Source organism: Perissodus microlepis, chromosome 3 (assembly GCF_051167445.1).
Source record: "Perissodus microlepis isolate ML-2025 ecotype Zambia chromosome 3, ASM5116744v1, whole genome shotgun sequence".
Classification (NCBI taxonomy): Eukaryota; Metazoa; Chordata; class Actinopteri; order Cichliformes; family Cichlidae; genus Perissodus; species Perissodus microlepis.
In genome coordinates this window covers 50,322,697-50,344,419 of record NC_140463.1, presented here as the reverse complement: position 1 = coordinate 50,344,419, position 21,723 = coordinate 50,322,697, and the positions used below count along the sequence as shown (strand labels likewise).

At 41.0% G+C, this 21,723-nt stretch overlaps 1 protein-coding gene across 1 annotated transcript in view; it reads right to left on the bottom strand.

Moving 5' to 3' along the window:
• The window catches only part of LOC146391788 (protein NLRC3-like), a 453,804-nt gene that overhangs the window by 355,792 nt on the left and 76,289 nt on the right, over positions 1–21,723 (bottom strand). The gene's annotated exons all lie outside the window — the stretch shown is intronic.

Sequence of the window (21,723 nt, the reverse complement as noted above, 5' to 3'; positions counted from 1 at the left end):
GGAAATGAAAGAAAGTGCATGAGAAAATACAAACATTTTTGTTTTTTCCCAGGATAATTCAATATAAAAGATTCTCTTACTAATGCACAAAATGAACAGTGTAATTAAAAGTTTGAAAGGCACTGCATGTGTTTATATGATAAACTGACTAATTCAAGCAGCAAACACTAGCAGTGCAAAAATGTATCTAACTAGCTGACAGACTTTAAAGTCACAGGAAGATATGTCAAAATGGTGACTTATGCCAGAACAAATGACTTGACAGACATAAATCCTAAATTCCTTTAAGTAAAAAATTGGTGACATAGTAATGTCCACCAAAATGGTCCCTAGTGGTTTTCAAATTATTACATGGCTTGTTAATTTTTTATTAAATTATTAAGAAGCCAGATGAGTTAAAAACATTTACAAATTACTATAAAGCACTATCCAAACTTCAAATCAAGTGGCAAAATCTCCAAATTAAAAGTACTCGCAAACTATAAAAATTTGATTATACTTAAAAATATGCAAAAACTAATTTAGTGGAATTTTTACCTGCTCAAGAATACATTAAACATGCACTATTTAATTGAAAAGAACAAAATTTGTGTACTTTTAGAAAGGATTATTAAATATTTGGGGATACTAGCCATAAAGAGGGTCTCGTACATTTACGGGCATCTAATTACCTGGATTTAATGGTTTAAAAGTTTAATAGGTCTTTGAACTTGATAATAAAATTGAGTCCATTATTAGCAAAAAGAATTTTAAAAAGGAGCAAAAAAATGCTTAATATATAATAATTGTTTTAAACTTAAGCTTTGTAATTGTAGCAGATTTCATTATGTCTGTAATTTTTTTATTTAGCCCCACAGTAGTAAAAGCCATAAATGGGAGTTAGATTTATTACTAGTATTTTACACAGCATTCAGCTATAGTAACATGTTATGCATTTTCCTACTTCACCATCTGATCTGAACAGCTGCACTCTCTTAATTAATTAATGACCTAACATTTCTCAGTAACCAATAACTAGATGGAACAGCTCAGTATCTAAGAGATCAGACAGTGTTTGAGCTAAAGAAGCTGTGTGTTTCTTTTGGGGGCTTTTTGCACACTGATCCACCACCATTTTCCTATAGTACAATGCATATCTGGTAACATTACCGTAAACGTAGTAGTTTACGACCAGTAGGTTCACGTTCAGATCAGAAAACCGTTTCAGCTGCAGGCATCTACTCCTGTAATTAAACAATCACCTCATACGCCTCGTGTTTTACACACCTATAAGGTGAGCTTGCTACACTGCACACGAATATTACGTAACATGGTATGACTAGCTCATGTTCAGACATTTAAGATACTGTTCAGCCATTTTGTTTACTGGGTAGTGCATAATGGCCGAGTTAGCTGAGCGGGAATCCACTAAAGCCAAAAAAATAATATAAATTTTTTTAATTAATTACAAAAACCTTATAGGAAAACCTAAGAAACAGTTGCAGAAGCACAGAAAAAAAAACTGCCGTGTACGTTATAGTGTGTAAATTCAAAAACTGTATAGAGAGAATGGTGCAATGAAAACAGAATAAGATAAGATGAACTTTATTGAGTAGAATATAGGCAGTAAGAGTTTTGTAATTAACTTTAAATTATGTTTGCCAAAGACAATGCAGTAAATTAACCCAGTTCTACCTGCTAGCTAAAGATGTTATGCTTCTCCCCCTTATACCGTTTAGGACGACTATAGAAAGTTACTAAAATAACCATTGATGAAAACGTATCAAACTTTAAGTATTTACCTTTGTCACAGTTTTCGATTCTTTGGTATCCTTTTGTCCTCCACGTTCTCAAACACCAGGGAGAGAAAAGGCCGCAACAGACGAAAGACCGCGAAGACTAGACGCTAGGCGGTGCAATCTGCTCCTCCCTCTTTTTAAACAAGCCAATAGGAGCTGCTCACATTAAAAACAACTTTAATTAAAAAGACGTTTTACACCTGATACAAAAATTTTAAAAGTCAAACAATGCACAAGTTTAAAAGAACAATTTTATTTTTAAAAGTTTTTTAAGCATAGGGATGGTTAATATGTTTAAAAAATTAATATATAATATTTATCAAAAATTGTGGCCCAAATCAACATCATAATAAAAATATAATTAATAAAAATATAATAATGATAAGAAGAAGAATAACAGTTTACCTAAAAGCTCTTCTAACATTAGACTGCTTTTGAAAAGTTTCAATAGTGTCAATACACCATAAGGACAAGGGAGTTACACAGTTGAAGTGTGACTGCTTGAAAGACCCCATTCCCTCTCCTTTCCACTAGTTCAAAGAAAATATAAATTATTTCTGATTATATAATTTGAGGGCACAAGTTTGAAGAGTAACATTTTAACAGATCGGTAATATACTTCAGGAGCTTTACTGGATCTGATTAACCAAAACTTCCATCTTCCATGTAGCTAACTGTCTTTTCTCTAATACAGTAGAGTGTGTCTGATCTACTAAAAATCCTCAACTGCATGTTTGCTCAAGTAAATAGTCTTAATTGTTTGAACAACCAGTAATCCTTAATTTGCAAATGCCAAATCTGGATTTTGTCTGTGTAATTCACTTTTATCTTCGGTTTTTTATTTGTATTTTTTGCTTTTCTTTTTTTCTACTCTTGTGTCTGTTTTAAGCACTTATTATTGCTACTGTGACAAGTGAATTTACCTAAGAAGAATCATGAAGTCCTTATTTTATCTTATCTGAGCCTCACCATGCAGCCTACCATGCAGAGCGCTGAAAGTTCACATTAAGTACTTAAAATGAAATCTAAAATTAAAAAGTAACCAGTTTCAAACCAGTTATTTGGAATAGTGTGCAGAGTGTTTTGAGTAACATTGAATGTTCAAAAACACCAAAGTTCCTATAGTCTCACTTGACAGCAGGGTTGTAGTGTCTGATAACACATAACATCTTGAGGTCTCAATGTGGACTTTGAGTACATTTGCTAGCCAAGGCTAAATACTGAGAGGGTCAAAAATGAAGGGTAAAGAACATCTGACTGTACGTAAGGGTAGCAAAAGTGATAGACTGAGGTTGTGACAAATATGTTAAAGTTAGGGTGATTTGTTAGAGAATGGTACCCCATGGGTGCCGTCTGCAGGTTATAAAAGAGAGTTATGTTCATACGTTCTTTTGAGATTCGTTTTACAATTTGACTTTCAGAACTCCCTGGGTTGTGTGCAATCTGTGATGGGCTTGTTTGGAATAAATCCTCCTTTATTCAAATAACACTTTCTCAGGCTCTTCACAGAAGAAGAATCCTCACATAAGCATGTGCTACCATTTTGAACCAATGTACACATTTACCATCACAGACCCAACTAGGACCTACATTGGATGCCCACCCATATGGATTTGATGTTAGAAACCCAAGTGGGTCCCATATATACTAAACAATCTTGAGCCCATGTACAATATATGCCCATATTAATTTAACATAACCCATTTGGGGCCCACATAGACATGTTTTCAGGGTCTGACTTGCATTTGCCCATGTGTGACACATATAGTTTGACCAGGTGGGCCCCACCTATGTCATCAGTGCTAAAAAATATATACTGATTACTGTGTTTGCCCATGTCTAACCCAGGTGAAAAACCCAAGTGGGTCCTACGTGTGTTTCCCATTTTGAAACAAGTGAAGTGTTTCCCATGTTTGACCCAGCCAGGACCTACTATATGTTTCCACTTGGTTTTGCCAATATGGCTTTCATGTGAGAAACCCAAGTGGGTCCCATATATACTACACAATCTTGAGCCCACGTAAAATATATGCCCATATTAACTTAACATAACCCATATGGGGACCACATAGATATGTTTTCAGGGTCTGACTTGCATTTCCCATGTGCGACCCATGTAGTTTGGCCAGGTAGGCCCCACCTGTGTCATCAGTACTAAAAAAAATATATACTGATTACCTAACTTTTCCCCACCTGGGGCACACAGCAAACTCTTTTCTTTAAATGACTGTGTTTGCCCATGTCTAACCTAGGTGAAAAACCCAAGTGGGTCCTACGTGTGTTTCCCATTTTGAAACAAGTGAAGTGTTTCCCATGTTTGACCCAGCCAGGACCTACTATATGTTTCCACTTGGTTTTGCCAATATGGCTTTCATGTGAGAAACCCAAGTGGGTCCCATATATACTACACAATCTTGAGCCCACGTAAAATATATGCCCATATTAACTTAACATAACCCATATGGGGACGACATAGATATGTTTTCAGGGTCTGACTTGCATTTCCCATGTGCGACCCATGTAGTTTGGCCAGGTAGGCCCCACCTGTGTCATCAGTACTAAAAAAAATATATACTGATTACCTAACTTTGCCCCACCTGGGGCACACAGCAAACTCTTTTCTTTAAATGACTGTGTTTGCCCATGTCTAACCTAGGTGAAAAACCCAAGTGGGTCCTACGTGTGTTTCCCATTTTGAAACAAGTGAAGTGTTTCCCATGTTTGACCCAGCCAGGACCTACTATATGTTTCCACTTGGTTTTGCCAATATGGCTTTCATGTGAGAAACCCAAGTGGGTCCCATATATACTACACAATCTTGAGCCCACGTAAAATATATGCCCATATTAACTTAACATAACCCATATAGGGACCACATAGATATGTTTTCAGGGTCTGACTTGCATTTGCCCATGTGCGACCCATGTAGTTTGGCCAGGTAGGCCCCACCTGTGTCATCAGTACTAAAAAAAATATATACTGATTACCTAACTTTTCCCCACCTGGGGCACACAGCAAACGCTTTTCTTTAAATGACTGTGTTTGCCCATGTCTAACCTAGGTGAAAAACCCAAGTGGGTCCTACGTGTGTTTCCCATTTTGAAACAAGTGAAGTGTTTCCCATGTTTGACCCAGCCAGGACCTACTATATGTTTCCACTTGGTTTTGCCCATATGGCTTTCATGTGAGAAACCCAAGTGGGTCCCATATATACTAAACAATCTTGAGCCCACGTAAAATATATGCCCATATTAACTTAACATAACCCATATGGGGCCCACATAGACATGTTTTCAGGGTCTGACTTGCATTTGCCCATGTGTGACCCATATAGTTTGACCAGGTGGGCCCCACGTGTGTCATCAGTGCTAAAAAATATATTGATTACCACACTTTGCCCCACCTGGGGCACACAACAACACCTTTTCTTTAAATGACTGTGTTTGCACATATCTAACCCATGTGAAAAACCCAAGTGGGTCCTACATGTGTTTCCCATTTTGGACCAATTGAAGTGTTTCCCATGTTTGACCCAGCCAGGACCTACTATATGTTTCCACTTGGTTTTGCCAATATGGCTTTCATGTGAGAAACCTAAGTGGGTCCCATATATACTAAACAATCTTGAGCCCACATAAAATATATGCCCATATTAACTTAACATAACCCATATGGGGCCCACATAGACATGTTTTCAGGGTATGACTTGCATTTGCCCATATGTGACCCATATAGTTTGGCCAGGTAGGCCCCACCTGTGTCATCAGTACTAAAAAATATATACTGATTACCTAACTTTGCCCCACCTGGGGCACACAGCAAACGCTTTTCTTTAAATGACTGTGTTTGCCCATGTCTAACCTAGGTGAAAAACCCAAGTGGGTCCTACGTGTGTTTCCCATTTTGAAACAAGTGAAGTGTTTCCCATGTTTGACCCAGCCAGGACCTACTATATGTTTCCACTTGGTTTTGCCCATATGGCTTTCATGTGAGAAACCCAAGTGGGTCCCATATATACTACACAATCTTGAGCCCACGTAAAATATATGCCCATATTAACTTAACATAACCCATATGGGGACCACATAGACATGTTTTCAGGGTCTGACTTGCATTTGCCCATGTGCGAACCATGTAATTTGACCAGGTGGGCCCCACGTGTGTCATCAGTGCTAAAAAATATATTGACTACCACACCTTTGCCCCACCTGGGGCCCACATAGACATGTTTTCAGGGTCTGACTTGCATTTGCCCATGTGTGACCCATATAGTTTGGCCAGGTAGGCCCCACCTGTGTCATCGATACTAAAACATATATTGATTACATAACTTTGCCCCACCTGGGGCACATAACAACAGCCTATCCTTAAATTACTGTGTTTGCCCATGTCTATCCCAGGTGGAAAACCCAAGTGGGTCCTACATGTCTTTTCCATTTTGGACCAAGTTAAGTGTTTCCCATGTTTGACCCAGCTAGGACCTACTAAAAGTGCTCACTTGGGATGGCCCATATGGGTTTAATGTTAAGAACCCAAATACCAGGTGGGGCCCATATATACATGTTGGCTGGGCCTTGACCTTTCCGGAATGTTCGGAATTCCGGGATGCGCCATAGTTACGGAATGTTCGGAATTCCGGAATGAGTTCTGGAATGTTCGGAATTCCGGGATGCGCCATAGTTACGGAATGTTCGGAATTCCGGAAAGCGCCAAGGTTCCGGAATGTTCAGAATTCCGGGATGCGCCAAGGTTCCGGAATGTTCGGAATTCCGGGTTGCGCCATAATTCCGGAATGTTCGGAATTCCGGAATGCGTTCCGGAATGTTCGGAATTCCGGGATGCGCCATAGTTCATAGTGTCACAGTTCATGTTTTTTGCCACTTCCCTCTTAGCTCTGAGTCCCCTAGTTCCTAGTTCCTGCTCTGTTTTCAGCCTCTCATAGTTCATGTTCTTAGCTCCTGCTCAGCTTTTATTGATATTAACTCTCCTACAGTCCCTCTTCCCCTCCTTCTCATTTGGTACCACCACCTTGACCTTTCCGGAATGTTCGGAATTCCGGGATGCGCCAAGGTTCCGGAATGTTCGGAACTGTGACACTATGAATTATGGCACATCCCGGAATTCAGAACATTCCGGCACCTTGGCGCATCCCGGAATTCTGAACATTCCGGAACGCATTCCGGAATTCCGAACATTCCGGAACCTTGGCGCATTCCGGAATTCCGAACATTCCGGAACCATGGCGCATTCCGGAATTCCGAACATTCCGGAACGCATTCCGGAATTCCGAACATTCCGAAACTATGGCGCATCCCGGAATTCCGAACATTCCGGAAAGGTCAAGGTGGTGGTACCAAATGAGAAGGAGGGGAAGAGGGACTGTAGGAGAGTTCCGGAATGTTCGGAATTCCGGAATGCGCCAAGGTTCCGGAATGTTCGGAATTCCGGAATGCGTTCCGGAATGTTCGGAATTCCGGGATGCGCCAAGGTGCCGGAATGTTCTGAATTCCGGGATGTGCCATAATTCATAGTGTCACAGTTCCGAAGCATCCCGGAATTCCGAACATTCTGGAACGCATTCCGGAATTCCGAACATTCCGGAACTTTGGCGCATCCCGGAATTCCGAACATTCCGGAACCTTGGCGCATCCCGGAATTCCGAACATTCCGGAAAGGTCAAGGTGGTGGTACCAAATGAGACGGAGGGGAAGAGGGACTGTAGGAGAGTTAATATCAATAAAAGCTGAGCAGGAGCTAAGAGCATGAACTATGAGAGGCTGAAAACAGAGCAGCAACTATGAACTAGGGGACTCACAGCTAAGAGGGAAGTGGCAAAAAACATGAACTGTGACACTATGAACTATGGCGCATTCCGGAATTCCGAACTTTCCGTAACTATGGCGCATCCCGGAATTCCGAACATTCCGGAACGCATCCCGGAATTCCGAACATTCCGGAACCTTGGCGTATTCCGGAATTCCGAACATTCCGTAACTATGGCGCATCCCGGAATTCCGAACATTCCGGAACTTTGGCGCATCCCGGAATTCCGAACATTCCGGAACCTTGGCGCATTCCGGAATTCCGAACATTCCGGAAAGGTCAAGGTGGTGGTACCAAATGAGAAGGAGGGGAAGAGGGACTGTAGGAGAGTTAATATCAATAAAAGCTGAGCAGGAGCTAAGAGCATGAACTATGAGAGGCTGAAAACAGAGCAGGAACTATGAACTAGGGGACTCAGAGCTAAGAGGGAAGTGGCAAAAAACATGAACTGTGACACTATGAACTATGGCGCATCCCTGAATTCCGAACATTCCGGAACGCATTCCGGAATTCCGAACATTCCGTAACTATTTGCGCCAAGGTTCCGGAATGTTCGGAATGTTCGGAATTCTGGAATGCGCCATAGTTCCGGACTGTTCGGAATTCCGGAATGCGCCATAGTTCCGGAATGTTCGGAATTCCGGAATGCACCATGGTTCCGGAATGTTCGGAATTCCGGAATGCGCCATAATTCCGGAATGTTCGGAATTCCAGAATGCACCATGGTTCCGGAATGTTTGGAATGAGACTTCAATAAGGTTATAGCCCCTATGACTCAAATCAAGTTAAAACGAGAAATAAATTCATAAGTTGAATTATGTCATATGGAAGAAAATGTTGAGTAATGAATGATGAATTTAAGCTATTTGAATTTGTACACCTGTTTTTCAAATATGAAGTCTGTATGACTTGGGCGTGGCTGGTGCATAGCTTTCATGATTTATATTAATAAATAGCAGGGACTTTATACTTGGTTGTATTTAGAACTGTTAAAAATAATTAAATATAAGCAATTAACATTTAAACTTCTCACAAGAGCATTTTCAGCATCGTATCAAAGAAAAACAACACCTGGAGAACAAGCTAAAAGAAAGGCAAGATATTTATAAAGATTGTTTTTGTTTTGCCCATACTTATCGTTGATGATTTCAAATAGAACATATGAACCATTCCGTGGTCTTAGCGTTTCTCTGCTGCACGCATAAGTCGTTCTGACCCACTGCCAGCCTGTGTTGTCTTGTGTGTGTGTGATTGTGTGTGTTTTCCACTCTTTCCATGTCAAACAGAATGGACTCAGGTGCAGACTCAGGCTCTTGAGGATAAGAGTGCACTTTTTGGTATTTTGTGCTTCTGGCGCACTGTAATTATGTTCTTATGCAATGGGGGAGTTGGATAAGCCAGGATAAGACAGTTTTTTGACAGTCTTGCCGTAACTTAAATTTTCATTAGACATCTTTTTTGAAAGAAAAGTACCTGGTCTTGCTCGTGTTTACCTGTTGTTGCCTCCTAACGGTGGTACAGAAGAGTAAAACAGAGCCAGAATGCCGCCAATACAAAAGTAAAAAAAACTAGCTTCACTGGTGACGGAAAAGGTAAGTGACTCATGCTGCAGGTGAGATCAGATGCAGGAGATGTAGCAGAAAGAAAGCAAATGGTAGCTTAGAATTTAACAAAAGGTTTTTTTCAAGGTCCCATTGTTCCAAATATACCAATCAACTGTCATATAATTAACCATATCTTATCATAATGAGTGTTGGGTAAGTTACTGTTAGAGATATTCTTTTATCAAGGACTCAGATATAATGAAATAACACTCAGACACTTCAGCAGTTTAACGTGCACGGGTGAGAGCTCAACGGAGACTCACACCCTGCAGCAGCTCTCTGCCTTTATTTATACACAGCATGAAGCATACAAAAAAGAAAATAACATGCTTATCTAGTCAACCAGGCAGGTGTGACTTCTCAAAACGTTGTGTTCTCTACAAGGTCGTTTCTTATTCTTGGGTGGCGGTTTCCTGTTGCTGACAGATAATGTGACGGCAAACAGTTTCCGTTATAGAGCAAAGAGCCAGCGGTTAATTGTGCAGCTGGTTGAGTACAAACAGAAATATAAACACTCTTAGCTGATTATTATATGAATAATAAAACCTTTAAAAGCAAAAATCCTTTGACATTCCCTCCTGTTGTTTAGATTTCTTTTATGACAGTACTGTTATATTTTTCAGTTCATAACCTCATGTCTGAACATTTTCGGTTTGAACGTCATGAAACAGTCCTGTGTTCAATTAGACTAGACATCACTATATGAATCATCTTTCAAAACTTCTTCCATTTGAGACAGTGTTACATAAGCGTTGATAGAGGTCGTCACCATGTTTGACACCATTTTCTTCAGACAGGGTATTACACATGTTGTGAAAACACATAATAGTAAAAGCAAAAATCCAATACAAACAAGTCCTTTAATCAGTAGGGACTTCCATGAACCACCTAGCAACCATGTCAACCAATCTTCAGTGCTTGTGACATAGTCTTGTTGTTGAGCGTCCTTAATCTTTCTCAAGGCGTTCAGAGCGTCAGTCATGTTTTGTGAATGCACATTGTCTGGGATGTATGTACAGCATGTGGTGTTAAACAATACGCACAAACCTCCTTTTTCAGCTAGAATCATGTCCAGTGCGACTCTGTGTTGCATCACTACAATGTGTATTGCGTCGATTTCTTCATTTTGCGCCTTGTTGATTTTCATTGAGGCATTTAGGAACAATCCAAATCGGTAGTCAAGTGTCTCGATCCTGAGCATGTTTTTTCCAGCTCCCACCCAAGGGAACAAGGAGTGGAGGACGGTCTGTGTGCACCAGTACTAATTTCAGACCACACCTTCAAGATCACAGCAGAGACACACACACGCACATCAAGAGCAAAGCGTGAAGTCGCTGAAGTCGCTAAAGTATTGCCACATGACCCAATCTACGGATCAGATGTGCCTAAGAACTTCAAACTATAGAAACTCCCACCATGCTGTCAGAGAAGAGCTGATGCTGATGCTTTTGAAGCATTCATGTCGTTGGATGTTTGAGCTGATAAATGGTAGATCTGAAATCTCTAGATTATTGCAAAGTGCTTGTTCTACATCTAGCCAAGGTTCATCTAAGAGGGTATGTTTTAGCCATCCTGAGATAAACTGAAGCCTGTTGGCTAAGAAGTAGTGCTGAAAGTTAGGTAGTTCTAATCCTCCTTTATCCTTGGTCTTTTGTAGTGTTTTTAACACAGGGGCACCACAGGGGACTGTCCTCTCCCCCTTCCTCTTCACCCTCTACACCACAGATTTCAGCCACTGCACAGAGACCTGCCATCTTCAGAAGTTTTCTGATGACTCTGCGGTGGTTGGATGCATCAGCAGGGATGATGAGACAGAGTACCGGGCTGTGGTCGACTCCTTTGTCACGTGGTGTGAGCAGAATCATCTGCAGCTCAACGTGGCAAAGACCAAGGAACTGATCGTGGACTTCAGGAAGACCAGGAAACACTTGACCCCTGTTTCAATCCAGGGGGTCAGTGTTGACATTGTGGAGGACTATAAATACCTTGGAGTACACATTGACAATAAACTGGACTGGGCTAAAAACACCACAGCACTTTACAGGAAGGGCCAGAGTCGTCTCTATTTTTTGAGGCGACTGAGGGTGGTGTCGGAGAGGCGGATGCTGTCCAAGATAAAGACAATGTTGGATAACACCTCCCACCCACTCCATGACATGCTGGTCAGTCACAGGAGCACGTTCAGTGAGAGACTGAGACTACCGAAAAGCACCACTGAACGACACAGGAAATCTTTCCTGCCTGTGGCCATCTCCCTGTACAACGCATCCACTTAACACACTGGTTACTGCTACAACTACACGTTTCTTTTCCAGCTATTTATTTATGAGTGACTTATGTATGTATATATATGTATATATTGTACTATTCTTAGCGTATTGTCTGTCTTGTCTTAATGTTGGTTTATAATGGAGCACTGTAACAAAAAATAATTTCCCCCAGGGATTAATAAAGTATTCTGATTCTGATTCTGATTCTGATTAAGCTTATACGTGGGGGTTTATGTTTCCAAAGGAATTTGGACATACATGAATCTAGAGATCTGTACCAATCTTGTGGCGGTTTAGTTGGGATCATTGAGAATAAATAATTTATTTTTGGTAAAACCATCATTTTTATAGCGGCAACCCTTCCCATAAGTGATATGGGTAGACATTTCCACCTAGCCAGATCACCTTCTACTTTCTTTAAAAGTGGGATATGGTTTAATTTAGTTAGATCTGCAAGCTTGGGAGAAACATTAATACCTAAATATTTTATATTTCCCTATTGCAGTGGTGTAGAAGAGGAATTATGGAAGGAGCAATTAATTGGAAGGACTGTAGATTTTGACCAGTTAATTGAGTAATCTGATATTCTTGCAAAAGAGTTTATCAATTCAATCACCCCAGAGATATTGGTTTGTGAATTTTGGAGAAAGAGTAACACATCATCCGCATAAAGGCTGATTTTATGTTCCACGTTCTTGCATTTTATGCCCTTAATTACTGAATTCTGTCTAATTGCTGCTGCTAGTGGTTCAATAAAAATTGCAAACAGTGAAGGGGAGAGTGGGCATCCCTGCCTGGTGCCCCTCAGGAGACAGAAGCTGGAGGATGTCTGGTCATTTGTTCTGACACAAGCTGTTGGGGAATTATATAATATTTTTAACCAGTTAATGAAAGAGGATCCAAAACCAAATTTGTGTAAAATTGCAAATAGAAATTTCCAGTTAACTCTGTCAAATGCCTTTTCTGCATCTAAAGAAAATATTGTAGTTTCAAGGTTTTTACTGCATGAGTAGTCTATCAAATTAAGTAATCTGCGTGTATTTGTTGATGAGTGCCTACCTTTTATGAAACCAGTTTGGTCAGGATGAATTAAGAGGGGGGTTATTTTCTCTAATCTCTTTGAGAGAGCTTTGCAGATTATTTTAAGGTCTACATTTATAAGGGATATTGGACGATAGCTTGAGGGATATAAAGGGTCTTTGCCTGGTTTTAGCAGGAGATTAATGTTTGCAGAATTCATATTTGATGGAAGTCTGCCCTTTTCTTTGATTTCCAACAATGTTCTGTAGAAAACTGGTGCTAGAATCGTCCAGAATTCTTTGTAGAATTCTGCAGGAAAGCCGTCTGGACCTGGAGCCTTATTATTGGGCATACTTATCAGGGCTTCCTGGAGTTCACCTGATGTCAGTGGCAAATCCAGTGCCGTTGCTTGGGTGTCTAATAATTTTGGAAACGTTATGTTGTCCAAAAACTGATCAATTTCCTTTTTAGATGGGTTTATTTGTGGTGAATACAACGTTTTATAGAAATCCCTGAAAATGTTGTTTATTTGTTTCGGTTCATATATTGTGTTCCCAGATGAATCTTGAACAGCACATATAGTTGTTTTTTCTTTATTTATTTTTAGCTGGTTTGCTAGAAATTGACCGGATTTATTACCATGTTCATAATTTTGTAAGCGTAGTCTTTGTACTAAGAATTTTTTATTTTTTTTTATCAATTATCTCATTTAATTCTAGTTTTGTTTTGCGTATTTTGTTCAATGTTTCCTGATCTTGGTGGGACGCGTAGGCTTCTTCTAGTGATTTGACGGTTTTTTCTAATTCCTGAATATTTTTGTTTTCTTTTTTCTTTTTATGTGATGAGAAAGAAATTATTTTACCTCTCATCACAGCTTTCCTTGCTTCCCATAGAACAGAAGCTGATGTTCCGGGAGTGTCATTATAGTCTAAATATGAAGTCCACTCTTTTTTAAAATATTTAATAAAGTCTTCATCTTTAAGCAGTGATGTATTAAATCTCCAGTTTTTACTTGGCGTAGTATTATTCTTGTGCATTAGTGTTAAAGATACAGGAGCATGATCGCTGACAGCTATAGGGTGAATCTCAGTGTCTGAAATGTCGCTCAGCAGTGAGCAGCTGACCAAAAAATAATCCAGACGAGAGTAGGAGTGATGGACGTGAGAAAAAAGTATATTCCTTACTGGTGGGGTGAAGGGAGCGCCATGCATCGCAAAGACCAAAGTCGCTCATATACTGTTTGATTATATTTGTGGATTGCCAATTACGCTGAGTTCCTGCTGTATTGAGCCTATCCATGTCTTCATTTAGTCCAAGGTTGAGGTCGCCTCCAAGAACAAGTGTGCCATCTAAGTGTTCAGAGAGTGCACTGAAAAAAACGTGAAAGAATGAGGGATCATCAACATTTGGACCATATACACTTACAATACATATGTTTTTATCACGTATAGATAGTTTAATGATTAAGAATCTGCCCTCTGGATCTATAACTGTATCGAGTACTGTGAAATTAATATTTTTATGTATTAAAATTGCTACTCCCCTTTGTCTAGAATTATAACAAGCTGAGAACACATTAGGAAACTCAGGTGTTTTAAGTTCACTCGAACCTCTAAGAGGTCTGTGGGTCTCTTGTAAAAGGACATCTGCCTGTAGTTTTTTGAGTTGGTTAAATATTTTTAACCTCTTTTCTCTGGAGCCAGCTCCATTTATATTCTATGTAACGAACCTTAGTGCACCCATAGATGTCTGTGTATAACTAGGGATGTATGCTGTGTGTGTCGCTTAGACAGGTAGAGAGAATACATCACTTGAGAGAGAATACAGACCTGCAGACTTTTAATGAGAATCTTTGTTTGGCTTTAATCTGCAGATGAAGGAGGAAGATGGTGTCACATTTAGGCTTCCATAATGTCCACAGTCTGTCAGTGAGATCTGATCCAGAGTCAGAGTGAAGACACACATTTGGACTGTTTCCTATTTTGAATCTGACTCCAGAACATTTTGAATGAGGTCAGCTCAGTGAAGAGTTCCAGCTGGAAAGATGATCTCTGTTTGCTACCTGCTGCTGTCAGGTACGGCTGTTCACGTCCACACGCAGGAAAAAATCTGCTGACTGCAGAGGTGGGTCGAGTATCCAAAAATTGTACTCAAGTAAGAGTAGCATTACTTTAAAATATTATTACTCAAGTAAAAGTGAAAAGTAGTCGTCAAAAAAGTTACTCAAGTAAGAGTAAAAAAGTACTTGGCGAAAAGACTACTCAAGTAGTGAGTAACTGTTTTAAATGTCCGATTTATTTCTTAAATAAATGTTATCAGACAAACAAAAATAAATAAATATACAAATTTTACTATTTTCAAAAGGAATATATGTAAAGACATCAAAATAAGGCACAACAATTCTAATTTCCAGATTTCAGTTTTTCACAACATAAAGCTTTTTTCACCAATACCTACAGTAAATAATATAAATATATAAACAGTGCAAACAATTTCCAGTGACAAGATATGCTGTAAACTTTATATTCATTTTTGCTCCAAATGGCACAACAGCCTCAGAGAAAACAGAGCGAGGCATCTTCAACATATGTTCATACAAGGCAGCTCAGTTTACCATAAATTGTATGGGTGTGCATTTATTTCTGCATTTTTAGCAAAAATGTGCCATTTCTTCACTCAGTGAGGTGATGGTTAATGTTCTGTCCTTATTGTGCGTCCCTTTACCCAACTTGACAGACAGCTAACGGTTTCAATGAACATTGGAGGCGGAAGTAAGTTTAAGGCTTTTTACTTCATCAGTAGTTCAATGATTGACATCCTTTTCTTCCCGTAAAACTAAAAACAAACACAAAGTAAATGTTACAAGATGTCTTTTCCTTTTTACTCACACTTCTAGGATATGAACTATACTGTTATATAGTATGTGTAATCAACAGCGACTCAGTATTGATCACAATACAACTTAGCGAGTTTAGCTTCCTCAAAGATAAACATAGCAGATGAAATAACTGGTTTCTAAACAAATCTCTGTAATAGAAATGCACCAAATAAACTTGTAAACATGTTGTACATTAATACTCACAAGCAATAACTCTCCAAGGCAGAAACGTTTTAAAGAGCAACAACATATTCTGCAGCCTAACAAGCGACCAGCTTCCTGTTTCCTCTACCCACAGGAACAAAGAAAAATCCTACCAAAATATAAGCTGGTGAGTATTCCCACTATGACCAGCAGAGGGTGCTGAAGAGAAAGAACCTATGCATGTCATAACAGTTAAGCTTCAGCAGCAGTTTGCTCTCAAGGTCCTTGCTGTGAAGCTGTAACTGTTTAGCAGTGAACATGAGTCCTGCATGACTAAGAAGTCCTTCACAAGCTCCAGATGCAGGAAGAGCTGTATTGACTTTGATCGACAGCTTCTTGATGTGACGAAAGCCATGCAATAGATCCACACTTCCAGTGAATGGACATGAAAGGTACCTCTCCAGCTCCCCTGCTTCTGGCTTTCCTGACCCCATGGATCCATCATCTTCGTCGAATAGGCCGCTGTTTGTGCTGGCCTCATCCAGCTCTGTGTCTAGGTGATGTCTGATGAAGTGGAGACCTGTGGAAAGATGTAAGGTTTTCAAAAGAATTAGGTCTGGTCATTATAGTGCTGTATACACTGCCAAGCTGCAGATGTTTGTTTGGAGCTAGCCTCCAAAAGCTGGCCATACACTGCGATTTTTGGCCCATTTTGAGCCGATTTCAGTCGTGCAACCGTTTTGGGGATCGGCCCGAGTTTTGCCTTAATCATGTGTGCATCGTATAGTATACATGGGGTAACGAAAAGCAGTTAACACCTCACGACCAGCTCCCAATCAACAATCGTATGGTCGCAAGATAATCAAACCTGTTTGAAATCCTGTCGCCCCTCAACGCAGCCTCTCACACTGCGCACGCACAAATACAGAAATCAAAGAGAAAAGGTGGAGCAGCACGGCAGTGCAGCGTGTGATCTGGACACAAGAGATGGAGGCACAACTTGTAGGATGAGGCAAGCTCATCTGAGTACGAAAGCGTAGAGCTGCCACCCAGGCAAAAGAAAAATAGAGCTATATCACGTTACAACGTGAAAAGTTTATTGTCATAACAATATACTTTTCATGTTCGTGCAATATACCTTTCACGTTTGAACAATATGTATATTGTACGAACGTGATAATTATGTATATTGTACGAACGTGATATTATATTGTTCAAATGTGAAAGGTATATTGTACTAACATGAGGCAGCTCTACGCGTCCGTATCCGAGGCTTTTCAATGTGGCCTCACAAAATTATCACGACTACAACAACCATGAAAAGAGTTGGATGGACATTGCTGCTCAATCACAGCTGCCTGGTCAATGTTTTCCATTAGTAATTTAGCAAAGTTGATGGTGTGTGTGCGTGTCTGTGTGAGTGAGTGAGTGAGTGAGTGAAAGACACAAAGAGGGAGAGCGAGGGACAGATTTTGTATGATAAGCTTCATGTTATGGACGCACAGTTTGAGCACTCAGGTCGCATCAGAGCATCAGGCCGTATAGTGTGAGACCCTGCATCGTGACCTATGAACTTCTAACCTTTGCGATTTAATTGTACAGTTTGAGCAGGAGCTGAATAACGCGACTGAAAAAATAAAATAAAATCGCAGTGTTTGCCCGGCTTAATGCAGACTGTTTAAACTAAACAAGCTGCTGTTTCACATAATAAACCCTGTCACCCGCAGAATTGCCTTCTGTTTTAACAGTTAAAGCAGTAGAGACGAGCTGTTTGCATGTGCATGGAACTCTAGCGTCATTAACCAGGCTAGCTGTTAGCTTATAGCTCACGCTAGCTAACCAGCGAGCAGTTAAAGGGACAGCCGAAGCTGCACAAAACACCCACAAACTTATCTCACTACAACGTAGCGCCGAAAATATGACTTGCAGCTCGAGCTTGACACAGCTGCTGTAACATAAGACTGAAATCCAGCTAACCACAGCTAAAAAGATATTTACAGAAAACTTACCGTTTCCTCAGGTTACACGAGTTGAGTTGTTTCATGCTGAAAAGTTGGTTTGTTTTGGCTCTCACTGAAGACACCGACGCTGAAGACATAGCTGTTCTTTTGTACTGCTTTTAAGCGAAACATTCTTTGTATAGTCAAAGGAGCTTGCAAAGAAAAGCGTCTGGACTTCTTTAAGTTACTTGAAGACGTTTCACCTCTCATCCGAGAAGCTTCTTCGGTTCTAAGGTCAAATGGTGGAGAGTCCCAGATATAAACCTAGTGGGAGTATCCCCCCACAGAGGGACAAAAGGACCCCCTGATGATCCTCTAATCGCCTGAGCCAAGGTGTGAAACTGGGTGTGGGTCCCAATCAGCCAGAGTTTCGGGTGTGTTCATTGTGAAACCTGGCCCCACCTTATCGTGCGAATTCCTGAGGTCAGATGGCCCAGGATGTGAGTGGGCGTTAAGGCGTCTGGGAAGGGATCTCAAAACTGGATTATAGATGGCAGAGACTTGGTGTCGTAAACCCCCGCCTCTGTTCAAAGATGGTCGCTCACAGTGGACATAGATGGCTTCTTTCACTCCTCTTTCAAACCATCTGTCCTCTCTGTCCAAAATGTGAACATTGGCATCCTCGAAAGAGTGTCCTTTATCCTTAAGATGCAGATGGACTGCTGAGTCTTGTCCTGTGGAGGTGGCTCTTCTGTGTTGTGCCATGCGCTTGTGAAGTGGCTGTTTGGTCTCTCCAATGTAGAGGTCTGGGCATTCCTCGCTGCACTGTACAGCATACACCACATTGTTAAGTCTGTGTTTTGGCGTTTTGTCTTTCGGGTGAACCAGTTTTTGTCTGAGCGTGTTGCTGGGTCTGAAATGCACCGGGATGTCATGCTTGGAGAAAACTCTCCTAAGTTTTTCTGATACACCGGCTACATAGGGGATGACAATGTTGTTGCGTCTGTCCTTCTTATCCTCCCTCGCTGGTGTCTGGTCTTCTTTTCTGTGCCTCTTTGCTGACTTTGGACAGAGAGGACAGATGGTTTGAAAGAGGAGTGAAAGAAGCCATCTATGTCCACTGTGAGCGACCATCTTTGAACAGAGGCGGGGGTTTACGACACCAACTCTCTGCCATCTATAATCCAGTTTTGAGATCCCTTTCCAGACGCCTTAACGCCCACTCACATCCTGGGCCATCTGACCTCAGGAATTCGCATGATAAGGTGGGGCCAGTTTTCACAATGAACACACCCGAAACTCTGGCTGATTGGGACCCACACCCAGTTTCACACCTTGGCTCAGGCGATTAGAGGATCATCAGGGGGTCCTTTTGTCCCTCTGTGGGGGGATACTCCCACTAGGTTTATATCTGGGACTCTCCACCATTTGACCTTAGAACTGAAGAAGCTTCTCGGATGAGAGGTGAAACGTCTTCAAGTAACTTAAAGAAGTCCAGACGCTTTTCTTTGCAAGCTCCTTTGACTACGATGACCTGGATGACTGAGAACCTTCACAGACACATTCTTTGTATATGAGGCCAAGGCTGTTCATCCTCTTCAGCTCTAGCGTAGACTCTGCCATTTTTCATGTTTCTTCTTACTGTGTGTCCGCTACTTTGAAACGCTTGGGCCGCTCTGCCCGCCACAGTTTCAAACTGGTCATGTGACTGTACGGCCACATCTCATTGGTAAAAAAGTTACCGGAAACTCCACTGGCGGCATTTTATCTAATGCGTTAAACTAATTATTTTTTTTTAAAAGTAACGAGTCGAATTTTGCAAATGTAGCGGAGTAAAAGTACCGTTTCTTCTTCACAAATGTACTCAAGTAAAAGTAAAAAGTATCGTGCAAAAAAGGTACTTTAAAAGTACGTTTTTTTCAAAAACGTACTCAAGTAAATGTAACTCGTTACTACCCACCTCTGGCTGACTGTTACCAAACGGAGCAGAAATCTCATCACTGGACAATAATGATGAATGAACTCAGAGCTGCTGATATCAGATCTGATTTCAGGGGAACTAAACACAGAAATGATTGGCTCATTTTAGCTTTCTGAGCCATTATCTGCTGGTGTGTCGCTAGTTGGCAGAAAATGATTTGTATTCCTTTTCAGAGCTTCAGTGTTTATGAGTCCAGATCCAGGTGACAGCAAGTCAAAATGATGTTACCTTTCATTCTTTATACAGATTGATGAACTGTGGTTTGTCAGAGATCAGCTGTGATTATCTGGCAGCAGCACTGAAGTCCAACCCCTCCCATCTGAGACAGCTGGACCTGAGAAACAACTACAAGCTGCAGGATTCAGGAGTGAAGCATCTGTGTGGTTTCCTGGAGAGTCCAGGATGTGGACTTGAAACTCTGCGGTCAGTCAGCATGTTTTAGTTGTGCTGAGATGAATATGATGTCAAAGTTGTCCTGACACTAAACTGCAGACATCAGGCTGATATTATACTGATCCACACTGAGGATCTTCATGGTAAAGTCTGTTTTCTTCTTCTCTGGTTTAGTCCATTGACTGCAGCAGAACAATGTTCACATTTCAAACAGTGATACTCAACGTATGGCCCGCGGCCCACACGCGGCCTGCCCACCTTTCCTGATTCAGAGAGAGGGGACCCTGATTAACTGTGTAGTGTTCTTCCTCACAGTTCTAAGTATCAGACACAACAATGAATAATCCACAGCTGACTGTCTTTAGCAGGTCAAAGGTCACGGCACACAGTAGACAGTGGGAAATATTATAATTCTGATCATTTATCAGCACATATCCATATGTATAAAAACAAAGCTGACACTGTGAGACTTGATCAGAGGTGTGATCATCACAGCAGAGGCCTTTGTGTCGAAGTCACTGAGGATCAAACAGAAACACATGAAGCAGATTTTCCTGTTCTGGCTTTTTATAGCAGATAACCTTCAAAATATTCTGCAGTCGATCAAAAACTGAAGCAAACCATGAATCAACATGTGAACATGACCTGATGCTGCTGAAGTGGAGCAAAGTTACAGAGGTTTGATTACAGACACAGCTGAGAGTTTGTAATCTGTCATCATTTTAAAAGGTTTAAATTTCTTCAGTATTGAACAGCAGAAATGAGGCTTTGTTTTCGGAGGCCGACAGCAGTGAACACAACAGCAGACTGGTGCGTAATAAGCAGTGAATAATGCAGAAAACAGATTTTTGAAGGTAAACTGTTCTTGAAGTACACTGAGAGAGAGAGAGCTGTGCAGGAAGTAAACGTCAAAGTCAGAGAGAATTCATGACGATGTTCATCAAACGTAAAGCGTAGTTTGGATCTTCTTTTGCTGCTGGTTCAGTCAGTTTTGGTTGGAGACAGATGAAACCTGCAGCTTCAGGATCTGTGAGCTGTCCACTTTCAGCCCCGACGGCGTGTCCGTGTACGTGCCGTCGAGTGAACGATCCACGCTCTGTGTTTCCATCTTTGTGTGTTTAGCTGCTCTCATTTACTGTTTTATCTGGTTGGTTGTTGTTGAAATACTTTTGGAAGCTTTAACCTGAGATTCTGGCAAAATACATTTATATTAAAAATCGATTCAGGATTGAATGAATCAACATCTTGATTCATTCATCAACATTTTGCACTCTTGGTGGCGCTGTCACTTGGTGTTCCCTCGCTCAGCTTATTTGCTTAGTAATTTAAATTAACAACTTTTACATACATTCTGTTTTCATAGTATAATCTTCACGTGCTTCATCCGAAGCACACTTTCTGTGTACTCACTACCTAATTTATAGCCAAAGTATTCACTCACTGTCTCTGTACTGTTTCGCTGTAGCATATTTGCAGCTCTGGAGGCCAGGATTACTGAATTGGAGACTCGGCTTCGCACCCTTCATTCACCCGTAGCTAGCCAGGCCCCTGTAGCTGGTGCAGCCGAAGATAGCGTAGGCCCCGCTAGCTGTTCCCCGGCAGACCCCAAGCAGCTGGGGAAAGAGGGCGGCTGGGTGACGGTGAGGAGGAAGCATAGTCCTAAACAGAAGCCCCAGGTACACCACCAACCCGTTCATGTGTCTAACCGTTTTTCCCCACTCGGCGACACACCCGCCGGGGGTCAAACTCTGGCAATTGGTGATTCTGTTCTCAGACATGTGAAGCTAGAGACACCGGCAACCATAGTCAATTGTCTTCCAGGGGCCAGAGCAGGCGACATTGAAGGAAATTTAAAACTGCTGGCTAAGGGTAAACGTAAATTCAGTAAAATC